Source organism: Mchenga conophoros, linkage group LG7 (assembly GCF_057382185.1).
Source record: "Mchenga conophoros isolate Kocher_MC1m ecotype Shallow Benthic linkage group LG7, M_conophoros_male_GT1.1, whole genome shotgun sequence".
Classification (NCBI taxonomy): Eukaryota; Metazoa; Chordata; class Actinopteri; order Cichliformes; family Cichlidae; genus Mchenga; species Mchenga conophoros.
The window spans coordinates 67,509,303-67,528,180 of record NC_140532.1 but is presented as its reverse complement, the minus strand read 5'-3'; positions in this window follow the sequence as shown (position 1 = coordinate 67,528,180).

Here is an 18,878-nt window from a genome sequence, read left to right as displayed (position 1 = left end):
TGGCCCGGGAATTAGGAACAGGTGGAAACGCCACCCAGAGGACAAATAACGGGAACTCTTCTCACAACCAGGGAAACCATCCAGATGCTCCCACTGTCGGTGGGCTCACAGTGACGCCAAATATTTGAAGGCTTCAGAATAGAATCATTCTCAGTGTGATTGCAGTGTCTCTGCCTGCCAGGGACAACATGAACTTTTAATGAGAGCAGCTGAAACCTCCTCCTGCCCTCTGCATCATTGTGTCAGCTAGTAGCTAATGTCTAACCTTGTTAGCGGCTAACAGCTAAACCCTGTAAAACTTTATTGGAACACCGGGGAGAACAGCCACGCTGATTGTTTTATTGGAGCTCAGGGTTTGTTTGAATGTAGCAGCTGAGGTAGAGTTTGGACCTGGAAACTGATGAAAACATATTAAAGGAAGCATATTTATGGAAAACCGTGACGATGTTTCAGCGTTCGGTGCATGCGGTGATGAGAAAACGTAATAAAAATAAACACGTAGCAGAAAAAGTGAACGGCAGCTCATTCCTTTAACGTTTTCTAAAATGTTTATCACATTTATGTTTTTCATTTACTGACATTTACTTTAGTTTAATGGCTCTTTTCTCCTCATTAACATGTTAACATCACACGTTCTTCTGCTGACAGGATGATCTTTTTCTTCTGCAGCCAACCCGAGGAAACACTCGGAGAAAGCAAAAGGTATTTCATGTTCATGTGCTCATATTTTGCTGCGAGGCACATCGTTCCTGACATCAAAGCTGTTCCACATGAATAAAAGATCCTTTTCCCCCTCGTGAATCGCCTTTGATCAAATATTTGGGGACATTCTCGCCAAGTTCCCACTACGACACTTTGTCTCTAAGAAGATCTGCAGCAGTATCATAAAAAGCTGATAACACAATAAAGCTTCCAAGAAAACCACAATTACATTTGTCTGACTTTGTGGTTCAGAAATGTTTGTGATAAACAAAAAAGTTTTTTCCAAAAGTAATTAAGCTTTTCCTTCATGAAGTAATGAACTCTGATAATATGTACACACTACATGCAAGTGTTTGTGTTGCAGTCAGTCAAATGTTATCACCTTTCCTGCAGGTTTCTAAATATAATAAGAGCAAAAATATGAAATGAAACAACAATTAAAAAATGTTCGCATAAAATGTCTGAGTGGGTTCGTAGTCGTTCAGGTCATGGTAATCTAAGGCGCTTGGAGAGAAAAGTCGTTTACATAAAGGGATTTAAAAAAACAAATATGTTTATCATAAAACCAACAGCAACACAGAGCAAGAAGAAAAACATGGCGAAGACTGAACACGACACATTTAAAGGGCGACTTCCTGATTTCCTATTCCGTATGCCGCATCGGAGGGTTTTCAACCATGATCCGGCTTTTTAAGGTCGTGCCACAGCGTCTCAGTCGGATTCAGGTCAGGAGTCTGACTTCATTTTGTTTTGCTTTAGCATTCAGAGGCGGACTTGCTGCTGCTGTTCTCCTTCAGGATGTTTTGGTAGACAGAAAAATTCATGGTTTCATTTTCCACTGCAAGTCTTCAGGTCCTGAAGCAGCAGCGCAGACCATCACACCACCGACGTGTCCGACTGCTGCTCTCTTTATGAAACACTGTTAGTTTGATGTAACCTCAAACGTTCCAGAAAGTTCAGCTCTTGTCTCGTCAGTCCACAGAATATTTTCCAGTTGGGCTTCATCCAGGTGTTTGTTGGCAGACGACCCTTCGTGATCTTGTTGACTTGGTTTCTCAGCTGGTTCTTTAGATCATGACGGCATGTGCTGCTGGTTCAGTGTTTTCTGATTTAGCAGTCTGGCAGAAATGGGTTTAATTACAGTTAATTCATGATTTACTAAGGTGAGCAAGGACCTTTCCATGTAGGTCGAGCCAGGTTTGGATAGCTTTTTGTCTTTTAAAACTGTGTTTTGTATTTTCTTGGTTATTTTGCAGAATCTGAATTTAACAATCATGTCCTTTTGCAACAATTTACACTTTTATTCTGGCTTTAAATTATAATTTGCAAATTTTAGCTGGTCAAATCCACAAAAAGCAGAAAACACAACCGTCCGGAAAAAAAAATCTTCTGAAACTCACAGCAGAAATGATTATGTGACTCATCTCCTCCCTGCTGATGCACTGCACCTAATCTCAGTTCCCCCCACCTGCCAATTTAACCCCTGTTATCAATATTACAATAAAATCCATAATATAAAGGCACAAACCCTCTTTCTTGTTCGTCAGTGTCTCCTTAAACATTTATTTCTGTACAAAGGCAGCCGTGGTCTCATCATAATTTCCATATCAGAAGCAGCATGTGCAAGCCAATTTTAAAAGGTCAGAGCAGGAGGTGAATCCTATATGAAAGCTCACGCTCCGAGGTTAAAACAGCACGGCTTGTCATTATTTCCATCCAAGGACAAAACATCTTTATTCCTGATCATTATCCACAAGCCTAATGCGCCATCATTCCTCAGTGAGGAAGGAGCTTAGCTCAAACACAGATTTTCTGGAGAGGTTTCCAATTAAATGGGAACAAAATGAACTAAAACAGACAAACAAATGAATGTTATTTTCTAAAAAGTTTATTTTTTCCTCCAGAAAGTTTAAATGTGCACTTGAAGAATAGCATCGTTACTGTCTTTCTCATCTCTAGCGTAAAAATGAAACCCATTCGCTCCGTCCTTTGAGACGTGCAGTGCTGCTAACTGTGCCCGTTCCCTCCCTTAGTTTATATATCAAGAGAGGGAATCGAGGTCGGGGCACCTGTGATGTTTTGATGGTTAGATATAAAAAATGTGAGCATGAAGAAGACTTCAGTGCACTCGTGTTTTCATTTATAAAGAACTATCTGAGCTGTCAAGGTCCTGAGTTGGAGTTTGAGCTAAAACTCACCAGAAGTCAGATCAAAAGGACAGACTGGCTTTCAAGTAACTCTCAGAAACTTTCAACTGTGACGTCTCAATGTTGAAAGTGCTGAAACGATAAGTTAGAGGAAAACCTCACAACACAGTCTATTTCTAGGAACACCTGTTTTTTATTAACGGGGGTCTTACTCGTGCTTTTCACCGGGACTCTCTCTACTGTCCAACAGGGGGCGACTCCTCAGGTCGTTAAAAGTCCTTCAGAAAACGAGCCCTGTGCTCACCTGACCTCAGATCAGTTTATGGTCTGAGCCGCTGGTTTCACATCTTAGTCTCTAAAACCTGATTCTTATTTTCTAAAGTGTGATCTGATAAATCAAAGTTCTTCAAATGCATTCTCATCCTAAAGCATCACATGTCACTGTCAGATGCCTCCTGCACCTCGCTGGTACGCACGACGTGTCCATAGGCATGGGTGCGATGCACTGGCTGCAGCAGCGCTAATAATGGTCCCATTTTAGAGGCGTACAAACGCAGCACAGAGATGCTGGATGGCAGACGGGACTTATCTTATTCAGCCAGGTGACCGCCATCCTTGTACCCTGGTTCATTAAAGGACCGTAGCTTGGGTTCAAGTCCAGCCCCATCTCACCAAGGCTGTGACCGCCACCAAAACCAATTAAAAAAAGACCGTTTTCAGGATGTACGTCTTTACGTTAATGGAGCTTTGACACCAAACATGAAGCAAAGCTCTCTTATTGGCTGTGGGTGCTCGCCCCTTCCTTCTAATGCTGGACTTGAGACCAGGCAACAACAAAGTTCAAGTTGAAGTTTGTCTCGTCTGCTCGGACTGATATGGTCATTACACAAAGCAGCAAATATTGACAGAGATTAATGAGGCTCATCAATAATTCCTCAGTCTGGACAGTTTAATTTGGAGCTGAAATGTTGACTTTGACAGGCGGCCTGAACGTCTGACAGCTGCGTGGAGCTCCGGCATGAAATAAAGAAAGATTATTCCAAACTGTGAATCAGGCAGAGCCACAATACAGGAGTCCACGGATAAAAGGTGAAGCTGGTGATGATGATCAGAATCTGTCTGTATGAAACTGTTTGTTTTTACCCTTTATTCAAATTCAGCACAGTTTGTCAGGAGACATTGTCTTGCTTGAAGCTGCTTACATCATGTAGCTTTGGTGTCAGGCCTCAGTAATGTTTACATCCTGTCACAGATTAGGTCGCCTTATGATTCCACACTCATCCAATCGTCTTGTTTTAGCTGAAACACTGACAGCTTTAAACACGTGTGGCCACTGAGCGTTGAAGCTAAGCAACATTTCTAATGAGAATCAGCTCAGCGCGGCGATCCAGGCAGCGTAACAGCCTTGGAGGTGGACTTGGATCCTGGGACTGAAAGGTGTGCTGGGTGGTGAAAATCAGCCCAGAACTTTACTGCCAAGAAAGCATCAGCCCAGAGGAGAGAAGCCGTGCCAGCCTCTCTGCAAAGTGATAAAGAAAGATCTGCTGCTGCATCACCAGATAAGAGCAGCCTCTGTCCTCAGGCGCAGACCCCTGATCTGCACAGCGCGGCTGAGCGTACCGTGAACTAATGATGGCAAAGAGTTCACAACCTAGCTCAGTACCAGAAAGAGAAGTTTACCCTTTGAGACATGTTTGAAAATATCGCTATCTTTATAACTTTAAGCTTTGTCTGGTAGCAGCCTACCAGACAAAGCTTAAAGTTATAAAGAAAGCGACATTTTCAAAATCTTCCTTAAATGTTGTGCAAACACTTGGGTAATGCTTGCAAATGGTCAGGCTAGCACAAAGCCTCTGAAGTCTCCAACTTTAACTAGCAAAGCAAAAGCTGTCCTTCAAACAGTGAAATGTGCAAAACTATTTACGTCTTTCAAAAGAGATGAATCCACAGTGTCTTATATACGAAGCTTCAGGACGGTTTGTCAGGTTGAGAAATCCTCTGTTTCCCACAAACATCCACCTGACAAACTCTCCACTGCAGCGCTCTCAGCTGAATCCTCCAATCCGGTTGTTCAGTGATGACGCGACGAATCCTACTTCCGGGTCTAAAGTAGTCTGCGTTTAAGGAGAGCAGCCAAGATGGCGACCGAGGTAGATGCTCTTCTCCGCGGCTAAGCAGGATTTTGCAGTTTTACTTCCCTTTCAGCCATCGTTTTTTCTCTGAATCTCAAATGAGTTATTCTACCGACTGTTTATTCAGTACACGTATGCGGCATTTCTAAGTAACGGCTTCCTGAACCATACTTCAAAGGACTTTTTCGCGACCCTAGCTTCTTTGCAGAGCGATAGCTCAGCTAACAGCAGGAAAGCTCTGCTACTTCAGCGATGCTTTCAGCAACTCAGGGAAGCAAAAGGAAGGAAAAAGAAACTACCATGAAGTTTAAAAGTTTAACCAAAGGAGCAACCAAGGAAATGGAGAGAAACACAGGTGTTGTTGGCTCAAAAACCAGCCCCAAGAATGCCGTGACCGCCGAACATGACTACAACCGCAGCAAAAGTCCTGAACTGATGCCACTGCCGGATTCGGATCCCGATACTCCAGCCAGACCAGATGGTAAAAAACACAAAGGTGATATAACTCTTGCTGATGTGCAAAACAACATTGCTACTTTAATTAATGAGCGCTCAGATAATCTGGAGGCTATGATCAGCAAGAATACTGTTAACATCGAGGCCATGAAGAAGTCTATTGACTTCATGTTCTTGGAAGTAGAATCTTTGAAGAATGTCACCAAAACCGTTAAAGCTACTTGTGAAAAAAACAGCAGCAGAATGTCTCAAGTAGAACTGAAGGTCAACGAAGTTGAAAGATACCATCGGAGATGGAATCTCAGGCTCTCAGGTGTCCCTGAGCAAAAGCAAGAAGACGTCACCAGAAAAGTACTTGACATCTGCTCCACTGTTGCCGGGGAAACAAGTGCAGGATTCAAAAACAGTATTGATGTAGTTCATCGCCTGGGCCGCTACAGCGAAACTCAGAAGAAACCAAGGCTGGTTATCATTCGATTTGTGACAAGATCAGCTCGTGACTTGATCTGGAGAAAAGCTAAAAACTGCTCCTTTCTGAAAGAAAACTACATGAGGTTCTCTGAAGATCTGTCCTCTGCCGACAGAGCAATTCGAGAGAAGCTTTGGCCTCTTATTGATGCTGCAAGGAAAGAAGGAAAAAGAGCACACTTTGCTGGGGTCCGTGTGATCATTGAGGGGAAAGAGGTGCACCCAACGCTCACTTCGCCTGAGGATCAAGCTGCACCTGCATTGATGGAGGTTTCATGCCCCCCTTGAGGTATAAAGTTACAGATGTCAAAGGGGTTGTTTACAATTTTGAGGTTCAGGATAAAAGTTAATACCAGTTCCATGTTAACTATGGGAAGTAAACTGTTCATTATTTTGTGCTAAAGCCGCACTGTCTATATCACTTTGTTCTCTCAATGTCAGGGGTTTAAGAGACACTGTTAAGCGAAAAGCTTTGTTTTTGTTTGCAAATCAACAGAATACTGACTTTGTTTTTTTTCAAGAATCACATTCTGTTATTAAGGATACTGCTTTTTGGAAAACTCAGTGGGGCAAGGACCTATGGTTCTCACATGGATCAGAAAGATCGGCAGGAGTTACTACTCTGAAGAACAAATTTAATGGGAATGTTATGCACTCTGAAATGGACTCAGAAGGACACTATGTGTTAATGATTGTCAACATTGATGGTACACTTCTTCTTCTTGCCAACGTGTATGGTTTTAATTCTAAGTCTGATAATGACTTCTTACTGGATGCCCTTGAAACACGCTTTTTGTTCTGGTTATCCAAATACCCGAATCTCCTGTTATTAGTTGGAGGTGATTTTAACATTGCTCCAGATCCTTCACTAGACAGATGGCCACCTAGCTCAAATAACTCTCTGTCCTGTTGTTTAAATATATTCATGCAAAAGTTTCATTTAATAGACATTTGGAGATTTAAAAACCCTAAAGCCAGACTATTTACATGGAGTAACAAATCCAACTCTTCTAAATCCCGTATTGACTTCTGGTTAATTTCTGATTGCTTAAATAGGGATAATGTTATAGTCAATATAATGCCAACTCCACTCACGGATCACAAAGCGGTATCACTTCAGGTCCTTTTCAATACTAATGCCGCCCAAACTTGTAGGAGCTGCTACTGGAAACTTAATAACTCCCTTCTAAAACATGAAAAAGTGCTTGAAGATATTTTGTCATTAATCAAACGTTTCTGGGATAAAGCCTTAACCAGTCATCTCTACTGTCAAAACTGGGAACTCTTTAAATTTGAAGCTGCTAAATATTTAAGAGAGTATGGCTCATCTGCAGCAAAACAGAGGAAAAATGAAGAAATTAATGTAATTACTAGGATATCTGCTCTCACTCAGATCCCACCAGAGAACCTATCTGAAGAAGACAAAACTGACTTAGCTTTGCAACAGAGTAAGTTAAATGATATCTATAAACTGAAAGCAGAGGGAGCCTTTGTGAGATCAAGGAGGAAATGGTTAGAAGAAGGTGAACAACACTCATCCTATTTTTTTAAATTAGAGAAATCTCGTTCTAAACTTGGTTCTGTTCGGAGACTTAATATTGACGGTATTATAACTGATGATCCCCGAAAAGTCTCCACCTATTGCTCCAATTTTTACAGAAATTTATACAAGTCAGAGTTTGATGAGAGTGCTGCTCTGAACTTTATGGAACAAATCCCTGATGTGCGAACAGTTAAAGAAGATCAGATGAGTTTCTGTGATAGGCTGATATCTATTAGTGAAGTGCTACCTGCTATTCGACGTCTTAAACTTAATAAATCCTCAGGAACCGATGGCTTAACCTCTGAATTTTACATTACTTTTGCAGATCAACTGGCTCCATTTCTTCTTAATGTATACATTGAAAGTCTTACAAATCAGTCTCTTCCCCCCACTTTATCACAAGGTCTGTTAACCCTAATCCCAAAGCCAAAGAAAGATCCCACTTATATTGACAATTGGAGGCCAATTTGCCTCCTTAATAATGATTATAAGATCCTAGCTCAGATCTTTGCCAAAAGACTGAAAACTGTTTTGAATGATATTATTGATGAAACTCAGTCTGGCTTTATGGCTAACAGACACATATCCAACAACATCAGACTTATTTTTGACCTAATTGATTATGCAGATTTGTGTAGGGATGATAGCTTTATCTTATTTGTAGATTTCTGCAAAGCGTTTGACACGATTGAACATGGTTTTATTTTTCAGGCTTTGGACAAATTTGGCTTTGGCCCTTATTTTCAGAATGCAATTAAAACAATGTACAAAAATATGAACTGCTCCATCAAACTACAAGCAGGTACATCACCTAGGTTTAACTTGAACCGCGGTATCAGGCAAGGCTGCCCCATCTCCCCATACTTATTTCTCATCTGTGCTCAACTCCTCTCTGATTATATTAAACGCAGTCCTCTGAAAGGTATAACAATTGCGGATGAAGAAATATTCATTAGTCAACTTGCTGATGATACCACTCTCTTTTTAAAAAATGATTCACAGGTGCAGATGGCTATTAACACAATTAATGCCTTTTCTTTAGCTTCAGGACTCCACCTAAACATTGGCAAATGTGAACTGCTTGCCCTTAGAAATTGTACCAGTCTATCTATTGCTGGCATCCCAGTTAAAGAGTCTGTCACTTACCTTGGTATAGTCATTAATAAAGATCAATCCACCAGGTGCTCCCTTAATTTCACTCCAATTTTGGACAAAACACAACAAAAGCTAAATGCTTGGCTGCAGCGGGATTTATCCATTAAAGGGAGAGTTTTACTCACGAAAGCAGAGGGTTTATCTCATCTAACTTATGCTGCTTTATCTCTTGATGTAAATAAAGAAACCCTGGCAAATATTGACAGACATCTTTATAATTTCATATGGAAGAATAGAATTCATTATATTAAAAGATCAGTTTTATCCAGCTCATACCAACATGGTGGAGTAAACTTTCTTGACTTCTCCTCATTAAACAATGTGTTTAAAATAAACTGGATTAAACAATTTTTCAGGAACCCAACCTCAATTTGGAACTTTATTCCCAATTATATTTTCTCAAAAATTGGTGGTCTTAACTTTCTTTTGCTTTGTAATTACAATATTGATAAAATCCCTTTAAAACTATCCAACTTTCATAAACAAATGCTTCTTTCCTGGTCATTGATTTATAAACACAACTTTTCTCCACATAGATACTATATTTGGAACAATAGAGACATTTTATACAAACATAAATCTGTGTTTTTAAGTAATTGGTTTGATAATGGGATTCATCGTGTTGCACAACTTATAAATCCTGTTGGAGGTTTACTCTCTTACTCAGAATTTCTGAATACATATGGTCTTCCTGTTCCACCAAAGGAATATGCCGTAGTGTTTGATGCTATCCCTGCTGGGGTCTTAATGTTGTTTAGAAATCCTGTTGTTAGTGATTTGACCCCTTTACCACTGGATCCTGCTGCTACTTATGTCGGTCAGGTGTGTTTCCCCTCTGTAAGGAGGAAAAACAACCGTGAAGTACGAACTCTGTTTCAAAAAGACAGAACTTGTGTCCCAACGGCTGTCGCCTACTGGAATAACTTATACCAGGACCTGGAATGGGAGAAGATTTGGACCTTACCGGCGAAATTTCTATTAAATAACAAAGTAAAGGAAATATCTTTTAAAGTTATTCATCGTTTTTACCCAACTAGGTCTTTTCTTGTACGTTATAAAAAGGACATTGATGTTAACTGTACATTTTGTAATTGTGTGAAGGAAGATATTTCTCATTTATTTTGGTCATGCTTATATACGAATCTTTTCTGGCAAGAATTTTGTGTTTTTGTTGTTTCCTTTATCTTTTCTGAGTTCTCTCTTTGTTACGAGAATATATTGTTTGGTTTCTTTAAGTACCCCATGCACAGGGCGAACCAATTTTATTTGGTTAACTTATTGATATTATTGGCTAAATTTCATATACATAAGTCTAAATTTTCTAACGCAAAACCATCCTTTCGGTGCTTTTTAAATGAAACCAAACACTATGTTAAAACCATACAACATTCTCAAAATCAAAAAGCTGTCAAAACCATAAACCTATGTTCCCTGTTCAATATTATGTGATTCTATAATAGACTGTGTCTATTTTGCTCTTTTTATACGAATCCCCTGACATTGTGTTTCATATTTTGTATTTGTATATCTGTATTTTGTGCTTTGTCAATAAAAAAAAAATAATAATAAAAAAAATAAAAAATAAAGTGGTTTTTCTCTGGCAAAAAAAAAAAAAAAAAAAAAAAAAAGTAGTCTGCGTTTAATATGGCTTTTGTGTTGTTAACATGTTTAATGTTTTGTATTTTCTTCTATTTGATCTCAAAAAGCTCCTAAAACAGTCAGTGATCCCTGTTGACCTCCCTCGGCTTTTATTACCACTAATCATTTATTTAAGCTCAGTTTTTAAAACCTTAGGATGTAACTACAGCCCAGCCCATGCAGCAGTATATGAATGACTAACCTCGTATTGTGGATGGATTATCTCAGTTGTTCTCCTGGCTGAAGTTTGGTCCTTTTACAGCATCCTGCCATGCGATTACATTTGTTCCTGACCACCGAGAACACTCACGTTAACTTTTATCCAGTGGAAAAAAAGTTAGCTTGTTTATATTATGCTAACATAGCTGTGTCGCTAGCGGTCACGTAGCACATCATTATATACCAGCTAGCCCAACTTCAGTAACCCTACAAACGTCACTGCTGTTTAGTTTTCTGTCTTCATTTATGTTGGAAGTGATAGCAGAGCTGTACGTTTGAATTTGTTTCCAAAACCCCGCAGTCAGGACATGCTATATTGTATTTAGATAGAAGCTAGCGAGCTAACTCCCTGCTAACTTCTAACTCCGTTAAATGTCATAAATTCCGTTTTCATGGATTCCTGGATGTTAAACTCAGTTGTTACACCTGGTAGAGCAGAACGCTGATCATTTTATTAAAGATGAAAGACTTTAGACAGTTTTCAACTCTCAGTAATGCCACAGTGATCGTTTGATATATGGACCTGCAGCGGAGTTTAGGCCCAGACACGGCTAGTGACGTCAGACTGAACAACCGGATAGGAAATGGTAAATGGCCTGTATTTATATAGTGCTTTTCTAGTCCCTAAGGACCCCAAAGCGCTTTACATATCCAGTCATCCACCCATTCACACACACATTCACACACTGGTGATGGCAGCTACATTGTAGCCACAGCCACCCTGGGGCGCACTGACAGAGGCGAGGCTGCCGGACACTGGCGCCACCGAGCCCTCTGACCACCACCAGTAGGCAACGGGTGAAGTGTCTTGCCCAAGGGCACAACGATTGAGACTGTCTAAGCAAGGGCTCGAACCGGCAACCTTCCGATTACAAGGCGAACTCCCAACTCTTGAGCCACGACGAGGAAAACGGGTGAAGCTCCTGGACGGAAGAGATGATGGTGAGAGGCAAACACAGAGAGGTGGGGAGAGAAAGAAAATGTCAGGATCACACAGGACGACAGACAGATTTGGTTCCTGTAAACTGGATGTTCTTCTCACAGGTAATTCTTAGATCTCAAACCTGTGGGTGCAGATCCTGCTCTGTCACACCTGTTGATCTGCTGTGTGTGTGTGTAAGTTCCTGTCTAGCTATCTTTGTGAGGACCGAAATCTGCATTCTACTATACTTATGAGAACCAACAGTCACTTGTGAGGACACAAGGTCACAAGTTTGAAGCCTTTTTGAGGCTCAAAATGTGGTTTTAGTGTCAGGGTTACAATTAGATTATGGTCAGGGTTAGGGAAAGCATTATGCCAATGAAGGTCCTCGCTAAGATAGTTGAACGGGGTTGTGTGTGTGTGTGTGTGTGTGTGTGTGTGTGTGTGTGTGTGTGTGTGTGTGTGTGTGTGTGTGTGTGTTTGAGGCAGGATGCGCCTTCGACAGTTCGTGTCACCTCTGCCAAATTTAAAATCTCACCTCTGTCTCACTTCTCCTCCAATTCAATTATTATAAATGCTCCTGGTCACATGATCCCCGGTCATAACCTCACCTCCATCACTTCCTGGAATCCTGAAACCAAAGCTGTCTCTCTGCCAGCTCGCTGCTCTGGAGCCGAACGGCTCTCCCTTTGCCCTGCTCGTCCCCAGCAGGTGTTTCTGATCCACCAATCAGCAAGCGTGCTTTTAACTGTAATTGGTGTTATTCGTGAGCCCGGGAAGGCCGATGACATTCAAAAGTGCAGAGATGAAGGTCACCTCCAGCAAACATCTGCATTTCAGATTAGCAGCACAGAGATAAGCAGCGATATGTTATTGAATGTTCTCCTGTATAATCCGACTGAAGCTCAGCGAGAACAAACTAGCCACACGCTTCCTGTTTGCACCGGCTTTTGTAATTTGATGTATTTGTTTCTTTATCGTTCAGTACAGGAAAAGCTGTTTGAGGCGTTCATTCAAATATCTGATGCAGACAATCTGCGTGTCTTGTTTACGTGCTGCTCGGTGCAGAAAAAACTCTCCAATTTTCTGCCTAAATTCAAAGCAGGTAGATAATAACAGGAGCTGAGGGGAGAAGGCAAAATGGGAAGTAATTGGAGCGGCTGAGCTTCCGTTTATTGGGAAATTTGGAACAGATAGCAGCTGCTCTTTCAGCACTGGGCTTTTTAACAACTACAGTTTCACAATAATGACAATCAGACCAGCCTCGAGTGACAGCGTGAAATATTTGGACTTCTAACCGAACACCGAGCAGCACCGTCTGAGCTTGAGAACTGAAGCCCCTCCCCCTGACATGCTCCAGTGTGACCTTTAGATAACAGAGCACGAACTGCGTCCACCTGTGGATCCAACCCACGGCCGACAGCCTCTGCAGCGGTTACTGCTCTCTGCTGAGGTAGGTTTTTAGGGACCCTTCTCCAAATATCTGTGCTTGCAGTTTACCAAAGAGTCGATCAGAGGACATTATGATGAGCTCACAGGGACACACACACCTGCCCGTTTACTGCAAACACGTACCTGTAAGAATATGTTGTTTCAGATTAAACACACAAATTCAAACCCACACAACAAGTAATGATTTTCCTTTTCCCCTGTAAATCTGGTGACCTCTGACAAATGCACACCAAAAGGTCCATTAAAAAGGGAGCTATAACTAAACTTTTTTTTTTTTGCACATTTGAAATAATAAAAAAAAACCATTTTGATAATTCCCTTTCAAAATAAAATAAACATTTTACTGACCCACACACATTTAAAAGGACAATACTCACATCTGCTGTAAGAGCCCAAAGAAAACAGTGACAGTGGAGGTGAAGACAGTGAAGGCTGGGTCGGACTCACAGCGTCAGAGATTTGAAGAGAGGAAGAACGTCTCCTTGAAAAGCCTCGGGCGTGAGCAGGTCCATTTCCTGCTCCTCGGTCAGCGCTTTGAAAGACGTCAGGAAGGTGACCGCGTCGTGCCCTTCGCTGATTAGTAATCAACTTGTGGAAATCAGGCAAAAACAATCACATTTACTGGCTTACACTTTTATCCAGTGTTTCCAACCATCTTCTGCTTGCTGCTAATTTATTCAAAGCCCTCCGAGTGTTTATTGGCTCTTCTGTTTGATCAACCAATCAGAAATCATTTGTGAGTTCAGCTCTTTCACTTTGTGTTTAAACGCCCAGGCAGAGTCATCCTGCAGCCCGGCGCCAGTCTGCACACACCGGACTGTGCTCTGATTCGACCCTCATGCTGATCAGCGATCCTCTGAAGATCACCTGATCCCATTTTCTCCATTTCCTGGTCCCAAAATCAAAGACGTGCCAACGGCTGCAACCTTGTTCTCTGGTGGAGACTTTTAATGTTGCCTGGATGTTCTTCTTGCATGAGGGAAAGTTTGTGTACAGCAGTTGTTTAAAGCTATAATGCCATGTGTGCAAAAGCAGAAACTCCGACACAGCCCAGAATGGCATGGTGCTGCAGCTCAGAGGTCCTGAGTTCTTTGGATTTGGATTCAGGAGACAGTTGTGCTGCAATAGGTCCAGGCTGCTGGGGATTCCCATGATGCACTGAGGGTTCGCCTGAATACGTGCAGGTCGACTGAACCTTTGTTTGTGCAGTCTCCTGTCCCTGTGTGGTCCTGCAGGTACTCCAGAGTAAACATCGGTGATGACTCCAACCCAAATCGTTCTCCAACGTCTTGGCTAAGAGTGAACATAGAAATAGTCTCTTTCCAAGACAGACGATTATTTTCTCCTACGACGACTTGGCGCTCAGGGGGTTAACTTATCCCTGCGATGGGCTGATTACCTGTGCGCCTGACGACAGATGGCTTTGGCTGCAGCTTTAGTGCTTTCTGTATATTCAGTTTGTGGGAGAGGACATAAAAGCCTCGTCTGAGTACCGATGAGAGTCTGCATTAAGTCATGTTTGTGGCATTAAGGCCAGCCAGCATTCTCAGCCTCTCTGAGCCAGACAGCGTGGAAATCGCTGGGGTGGTTCTCTTTGACCTGCAGGAGTTTCAGAAGACTCTTGTGATGTGTTTTCTTACCATGAAGCAATAAATTGAAATGAAATGAAAGCAAGTTCACGGTGTCTCTAAACATCTTAACTGCAAAGAGGGAGAGAATCCTTCAGGCAGCCGTCACGGGCGGCGAGCTCCGCTCTCAGCCACTGCGAGTCTGCGACTGATGGACCGCAAGCACAAATGCTGCTTGTATATGCTGCAGTATAACAGACGTATGAGTAAAGGGCTGCAGTGATTGGAAGGTTCATCTGCAAACACGAGCAGTGTAAACGGTGGGATTCATTTTCAGGTGATGGATGGATATTTAGTTAATGTGGTGCTGCACGTTACACAGTTATGCGCAGCAGAACTACCACACGGCTCGTTTTTGACGCTCTGTAGGTCAAACATCCCCAGCAGGAGCTGAGCGTCACCCCACTGACCCCAGATCAAAGCGGAGCTCTGAGTCATACTCTGAAGATGTCCTGAAGAAGCACCTCCACCTCTTAAGTTTCAGCTTTTCTGTTTTGGTTTGGAAGAGTCAGATCAGGTCAGGCTGCGCATCAGAATTACGAAGCGGCAGCCGGAGCGCCTTCATCATCATTTTGATTTGCTTTTATTTTGGATCGTTATTTTCACAGAAACTCTGGAGAATGAAGAGTGAGTCAGAAAAACACCAGCAGAGGTTTTTCAGTCCCAAACATGCTGTAATTCTAGCTTTCAGCAAAGAAACTGCTGGTGGGCTGTGACCATCATCACAATGTGTTCAAAGTGCAGCTGAAATGTGTTTTATGTCTTTACAAAGCTGATGAATCTGTCTGTTGCTCATGAGCCCAGCTGTGGGGACGATGCAGGTAGAGTACGACACATGCAGATAATAAGCAGAGTTGAGGTGAGGGATTAGGGTCAGGGGGTAAGGAAAGCTTCAGCGAGTGCTAAGCTACAGCTCAGGGCTGCTTCCAGTCAAATGTAAAGAGTTTGAAGTCTCTGCCTCGGCTTTCATAGGGTTAGGGGTTAGAGCAGGAGGATGAACACGAAGCCGTGGATTTATTGGGTAAAATATGTTTGTATCACCACCTGGACCACAAACTGGGCCATGACCGAAACAATGAGACTGAGTGTACAAGGCATGAGACTGAGCTTCCTCTGAAGGATGCTTGGGCTCACCCTGAGAGATGAGGACTAGGAGGCAACTGGAGAGGTTCAGCATCTCACCAGGAGGCTTCCTATGTGAGGTGTTTTACTTGGGTCCTACTGAGAGGAGGTCCTGGGGCAGAAACGCTGCAGAGATTGTCTCTTTTCACAACCGAGTCGGCCGCTGCTGGCCACTAGAAGGAATGTAGGTTTGGCTCAATAGATGTCCGATGGTTCAGTCCCACTGGAGTAAAAGTAGGACAGCAGCCTTCATGTGACTGGGAGAAATCAGCGGTTGCTGGGACTGCATTTGCTGACCGACTGTGCACAGTTGGGATGATCAGCTGGTTTCCCAGACTCTGAGCGTGCAACTGGGCGACTGTTTCTTTCACAGCTGGCAGGAGGCAAATAACTGTGTGCATGTTGTCTGCAATGCATGGCTTTGCAGTAGAGGACCGGATTCAGCTGGTTGCAAACTGCTTATATGCCATGGTAAAGTAAGTTTACCGCGTCCGTGCCATTTTGTAATTGTCTCTATTTGAGAAACAAATTCTGTTTTAGATCTTTGAGGTTCTGGCTGGACTCAATTTTTGTGAATGCTGATGGTGATTCATTGGTCACAGATTGTCTGTAATTGATAACTTCACCTAATTTGATCTCCCATTGACTCTCTTATCACAGTTTTTATGTACAGAAGTTGCTTTGATGTGGCTCAACCCTCATTCCCGTCTTCAAAGCAGCCGTTTCAAACACAACGAGATCACAACTGTATTGCACACGCTTGCAACATATCTGGTTTCCCTAACCGCTGTTTGTGACTGTGTGACCAAGTGGTCGGCGGGGTTATGAACAAAATAAATAAACTTGACAACGCCACCTAGGGGAATTACACCCCCAGGAAATATATTTAAGAAAAATAAATAAAAGGAATAAAAGAAGACCGCACAGATTCAAGGATGCACACTGAGGCAGGTTGGCTTCCAATATTAAAACAGTTTTATTTATAGAAATAAATAAAATATTATAAATAATATTTTATAAATAAAATATTAAAAGTCAAGATGTAGCGTCATTATTGACAGTGTCCTACAGTAAAAATAAAACAATCGTGGAACTTGGACTTACCAGCAGCCGTGGAACCAAAAGAAAATCACACCAAAAGGATCACTGCAGACCACCCAGTGCTGTACAAAAGAAAGTGTGAAGACGACCCACCACCTGAGGTCCCAGGGCCACTGGCTCGTCCTCCTTCACTGAAATAAAACACAGAAAAGTATGTTAAAAGAATAAAAGGACACTGAGCGTCAGGCTCGCTACAGATCATAAAAAGACTAAAACACACTTTAATAACTTTAATAAAAGAAATCACACACACACACACACACACACACACACACACACACAGGAAAGGCTTATTCCCCACGGGTCAAACTACCACTCGTGCTGGTAATAATTATTCTCAGGCGTAGGCCGGTCTGGCTCCCCACCGGCTGAGACCGGCCACCCAGGCGATTTAGAGTCCCAGCACGACACTCGGGCAGAGAATCACTTCAGCCCGATCACAGAAGTGTGGGTACGAGCAACAGTCCAGGGTAAAATAGAACACCAGGCGAACCCAAAAAAAGGTAAGCCTACTTAATAAAAACAAGATAAGACAAAACAAGACAAGACAGCAGACTCCACCAAGGAGGAGTTCACAACAGCAGCTGAGAAGGCAGTCCACTCTTCCAATTTAGGTTGGACAATTTACCATGGCGAGGTGAGTACAGCAGTGAACCCTGAAACAGATAAGTGTAACCTTAAACTCTTATAGCTATGAATGCTAATAAAAGTAGTTCTAACGGCTTACCCCAGAACCGGAGGCACTATACTCTCATTGGTGGAGATACCACGAACACCTCTCTCCGCAATGGCAGAATTAAACAGACTGCTGCGCTACAACAGGCCGGAAAAGGATATTAACACCAATTCCAGTATTCGGAGGGAATCCAAGGTTAAGCGAGAGCATACCTGTAGCTGTCGTATAATCGGCTCTTGCTGATCAGTCCGTCGCAGTACGCCAGCATTTACTGCTGTATCGTACCAGAAGCTCGGGAGGAATTAATCCAACAAGACATCGGCTTAGCTTTATACAGGCTAGCGCCACCCTGCAATCAATGCGCAGGTGGGTTCCCAATTAACCCGATCACCTGATACAAGGAGCGAGTGCAGTGGAAAGAGAGCGAGGGTGGTAGAGCGAGCGAGAGAGAGAGAGAATGAGAGAAGAAAAACAACGGAAGGCGAGTAGCCCATCTGGCTACAACTGCAGTGTAAAGAAAGCATCTGGTCTCTGAGTGTCCTCTCCTACATTTCTAAAAGCTGCTTGTGTGTGAGAGTGATGCATGTTTTTCACTGCTCAGTATCAAAAGCAACCTTTCTACTTCACAGCGAGCTGTTGGACTTGGTTCAGCCGACTCTCTGACGTGAAAAGGAACCTGTATGTCTTAAGTGATATGAAAGCCTCTTTATGCAGCACAGACACGGGCCTGAGATGCTGCTTCACAGTTTCTAAACCTTTCTTCTTTATCTTCAAAGCGGCTCTGGCACATTCAGTAACAGCTGGTTCTTGACGTCTTGTGTATTATGTGTTGCATAATCTGAGCTCGTCTCCCAGAGTGCTGACACAGTTGCAGAGGCAGACGTGTGCAACATCATCATGCAATGCATTCATCCGCTCTCAGCTTCCAGTTAGCAAGATGAGAAATTACTCCTGCAGGTGGCTTCAGCGCAAGGAGGGTTTTTGTAACGCTGCAGCCAGTTCGCCACAGCCTCCCTCCGACTATCTGTCTGCCTGCTGTCGAGTTGCCAGGTTGGAGCCCAGCCTGTGGGTATGGAGAGCTGCTGCCGTATTAGATGAATGGCCCACGACTGCTGTCAGGCTGCCAGCTCAGAGCCGAGCCAGGCAGCTGGACCTGTAGAAACCTTTGTGCATCTTCTCCCTCGGGGCTGTTTGCATTTCTCATGACAACTGGAGGCGGCATGCTGTGAGTCTCCTTCAGCCACCGATACAGGCAGCAGGAGCTTCACACTGCAAACTTAGAGGGAAATCCAAGTGTTTGATCTTTTCAGCAGTGTCAGATGTTTGTTAATCCTTTATTAGTTTTGGAGCACTGAACGTGCAAAGGCACACACCATATAGAATTATTCATGCACATTAATCACACTTTTGATGGGATAAAAAATGCAAATATACTTTATGAGCCTTGCATTTTTTATTTAGCTATTTAAGCTTTATTTCTCCAGGATAATAGAAAATATTCAGTTTTCAGAGCGTCC